Genomic DNA, 4,406 nt, shown 5'->3' with positions numbered 1-4,406 from the left:
AATTTATTCAGGCATTTCATGTAGATAATAAAACTGGGGGTGGGATAGAATCTGGAATGATCATTGGAATCAAGATTCGGATCCTCGTTGTGTCCAAATGTGAGAGGGTCCCCTCAAATGCAGAATGCGGCTTCAGTGGAGTTTTCCTCTTTGCCATTTGGGAGGCCCATGGAGTCCAGTGGTGGGCAGGGCACAGAGCCTAGGAGCCCTCCTTTCTACTTGTGTATTTGTTTCTCTTGCTTTAAGGAATTAAACCACCCAAAGACTAAGTTGTACTAAGGTTCAAAGGCTACAGACATTGCAAAAGAATCCTTTAAAAATCACCAGTCAGGCTGGCCAGATAACCCAGTGGATGAAAGCACCTGCTTAGGTAGAGCGCAGGTGCCATGTGCCATGCCAGTCCTGCTCCGGGGACATGCTGAAAGGCGACTGAGACTGGGCGTGGGGGTGCGCACCTGTAATCCCAGCGCTTGGGAGGCTGACAACAGGAGGATCACTATGAGTCCAAGCTACGTAGTGAGACCTTGTAGATCCTTTACTACATACATAGAATCAATTAAAAAAAGTTTAAAAAAATCATCAGTCAAGGTCTGGTGAGATAGCTCAGTGGACTAAGTGCCTGCTTAGGCAAGCGCAAGGACCAGCGTTCAATGCCCCGCACCACATGCTGCACTGGCCCACCCCTGGGCCTGCCACGCCTGCCGCTGAGACTGGGTGTGGTGGTGCACGCCGGTGGTTCTAGCACCAGGGAGGCTGAAAATACAAGGATCACCATGAGTCCAAGCTGCGTAGTGAGACCCTGTACCAAATTAATAATAATAATAAAAAACCAGTCAATAAACTGTGCCTGCCTGTGACATCTAGCTCTTGTTACCTCAGTGTGCTCAGATCACCCTGGTGAAAGCCGGTGATGTCTGCCTCAGTTGGTCTGGAGGGCCTTGGGCTCTTTGTCAAGCCAACACCAGCAGCATCAGCTGCTTCTTCAGCAGCTCTTTCTCTTTCTCCAGCTCTTTCTGGGGCCAGTGTGACCCAGATCCTCCAGGGGCTCCTCCCTCTTCAAGGTGAGACCCAGGGCCCCAGAGGTGGGATCAGGTGACAGATGCCTTATGGTTGGATTTTGTGCCCTTATAAAAGTGACCCCAGAAGGCTCCCCTTGCCTTGAGAGGATGCAGCAACAAGATGGCACTGTACAGATTGCAGCCAGACCTCACCAGACACCAGGTTTGCAGCCTTTAGAGGTGTGGAGAAATGCACTTCTGCTGTTTCCAAGCCCCAGTCTGAAGCATTTGGTCAAAGCCCTCACGTAGCCTAGGACAGCTTGTTTCCCATCCTGCATCTCGCTGTGAGGATCTCTTTTGCCTGCACTCGCTCAAGTCCAGCCTGGCAGAAGCCCCTCCTGGCTGGGAGGGACCAGGACACCCTCAGTGGCCGCCCGGGAGCTCATGGTTTCCGGTGACCTTGAGACTGTTCTGGTGGGGCAGGCAGGACTGGCACGGGGCAGGTTGGAGCAGGCTCCGCAGCTGCTGTCCAGATCCTCGCAGCGAATACCAAGGATAGAGCCGCACTCACTAGCTGTGCTGCTGTCTCCAAATGCAGGCGCTGCCAGAGAGGTGGATGTGGGTGAAATTGTGCCTTAGGAGGATATTAGGCCTAATGGAGGCTTAGGAAAACGTCAGTTTGTCAGGAGGTTAGGGGAGGAGAGCAACTATCTATTGACTGGCGTGTGTGTGTGTGTGTGTGTGTGTGTGTGTGTGTGTGTGTTGGTGTTTCTTTCCTGCGGCAGAGATTGCAGACCTGCAGAGGGTAATAGAAGCTGATCATGCCTGCCAGGCAGCTTTGGACTGCCACCCGGGAGCAGAGCTCAGCGTCTTCCAAGTCCTCTGCTCACTGCCTGGGAGGGGCCTCTGTTAGGGACCCAGGAAGCCCTCCCTGCAGCTCCCTTGGGACTGCTGCTCAGGTGAAAGGTGAACCGTGTGGTCCTCAGGCCAGTTGGTGCTTTAAAAATTATATATGTATCTAAATATTTAAATATTTAATATTTAAATATTTTAATATCACATATTTAAATATTCAGTTATGCTTAGGCTTAGGGAGCTGCTAAAAATACTTTGCTTCCTCGAAACATTTGTTAACATAGCAACTAAAAAAAGAGCAACTCACTTCGTTTGTGATCCAACCCAGTCTAGTTGAGAGGCAGGTGACAAATGGAAGGCGTGACTGGGCCGTGCAGTGACATAGATGGTGCTGAGTGCTATGGAAAAAATAAAGCACTGGAAGGGGCCCTTGGGGTCTTGGAGAAGAGGGATGGAGGACATTTCTGGTAGGGCAGGCTCTAGGGCAGGGGAATGATGAGTTCTGTGGATTTCTGAGAAAAGAAGTTCTGGGGAGAGCGCCCTGCCAGTGCAAAGGGCCTGGGGTAGAACTGCACCTGGCATGTATGAGAAACAGGGAGTGTTTCTTGCACACACAGTGGCTGTGTGTGCAAGCGTAAGGGGAAGGGCATAAGGACAGAGGATGGGAGGTGAGACAGACTAGCGGGGTGACATGAGCACTCTTTAGAGGGTTTTAAATTTTTTAAAAGGTTTAAAATTTTTTTTGGCACTGGGAATTAAACCCAGGGCCTCCCCACTGAGCTAAGGGACTAGGTCAGGGGACCCTTGGAGATGGCGTAGACACCTGTTAAAGTTTTGAAGACAGGGTCTCACTGAATTGCTGAGTTGCCTAGGCTGGGCTTGAACTTGGGATTCTCCTGCGTCAGCTTCCCAGAGTGCAGGGATTACAGGTGTGTGCTGCCGTGCTCAGTTTATTGGCAGGTTTGGGTAGAGGAAAGCGGTGTCCAAGGCAGTCTGAACATGACACAGGGGTTTCCTTTTAGGCGTGTGACTACTGTGGCCTGTACTTCTTGGGCACAACAGTTGAGGGATAAAACTGCTCCCCATAAGTCAGATGACTGTACCTCCCTGGTTCTGCCTGTATCTGCTATGTCAGGTGTCTAGCCTGTCCTAAAATTGATGGTGACAAATTCAGAAAGTCACTGACCTGGCATCTTCCAGTGTCCCTTGGTTCAGTCTTCCAAGCTGTCACGATCATTTTTTCTTCCTTTTCCTCCTGCTCTGGCTGATGTAGGGCCGCTTCCACCTCATCCCGACAGTCCAAACTTCTGCGACGTTCTCCTCCCCTGAGTCTTCATGCCAGGGTTTGCTAGTTTAGCTCACAGCATCAGTCAAGGATTTTAGCTGCAAACAGCCCAACCTACTCTGCTCACATAACAGAGGGGAGTTTGGGACAGGAGAACAAGTTTGGGACAGGAGAACAGGGAAGGACAAGGAAGCAGGCTATGAGCAGCAGAGGCGGAAACAGCCTGGCTCTGTGGGCTGGTAGCTCACTCTCCCGCCGCCCATGGGGCAAGTGGGTCATCTAGCAGCTTCTGGCCTGGCCTGGTGACTTCCAGGACCTTGCTGCTTTGAGTGCTGGTGGCCAGGTGGCTCCCTGGCATGCCGTGCACTACCATTCTGCCAGAATGGCCCCCACATGGTGCCTTCTTCCCCTCACTTTCTTCTGTGTTGGATTCTTGCGTCTGTGCTTGGGCTGCAAAGGATCCTGGGAAATCCAGGTTGTACTTCCTGCGCTGTGCAGGCAGCTGTTCTGTGGTAACTTTCTTAACTCATGAAGGCTGTTCCAACAGTTCTGGGTGCCAGAGACTATGAAAAATACCCTCGATACTCACTGCTTGGGTTGTTGGGCCTGTTTTGTCTTCAAAAATGACTTTGAAATGGGGATAACGTCTTTCACCCCTCATTGATGCCTTAGGTCCAATCATCTTGCACAGATTTATTATTATAATTAAAAAGTCAGGGCTGGCCAGGTGGCTCAGTGGATTAAAGCGCCTGCTTGGGCAGACACAGGGACCAGGGTTTGCTCCCCAGCATGCTGTGCCAGCCCCACCCTGGGGGTGTAGACTGAGACTGGGTGTGGAGGCACACACCTGCAATCCTAGCGCTTAGGAGGCTGAAAACAGGAGAATCACTATTAGTCTGATCTGTGTAGTGAGACCCTGTAGACCCTGAAGTAAACACATTAAAGAAAATAAAAAAAAGCTTAACAAAAAATCACTAGATGGAAGAAAAAGAGCCCACAAGAAGCCTTACTTGTTCAGAATACTTGTATTCTTGCTGAAGAAGTACATGCCCATAATCTTAAAAAGTCAAGTAGTGCTAGAAGACTTACTTAAAAGTTATCCAGCTGCATCTGCTTGGCAGGCCTACTCCATCTTTCCAGAAGCCCTGGTAGCATTTAATCCTTTTCCATCTGATGTTTACCTCCAGATTTCTCCATAGCACGGATACACTACTCTCTCTTAATTAATTGCTTGCAGACTCGGTTTATTATAGGGAGATGGGACTTTT

This window comes from Octodon degus, unplaced genomic scaffold (genome assembly GCF_000260255.1).
Source record: "Octodon degus isolate 3935 unplaced genomic scaffold, OctDeg1.0 scaffold00056, whole genome shotgun sequence".
Classification (NCBI taxonomy): domain Eukaryota; kingdom Metazoa; phylum Chordata; class Mammalia; order Rodentia; family Octodontidae; genus Octodon; species Octodon degus.
The sequence above is the reverse complement of the archived record's forward strand: the minus strand, read 5'-3'. Positions refer to the sequence as shown.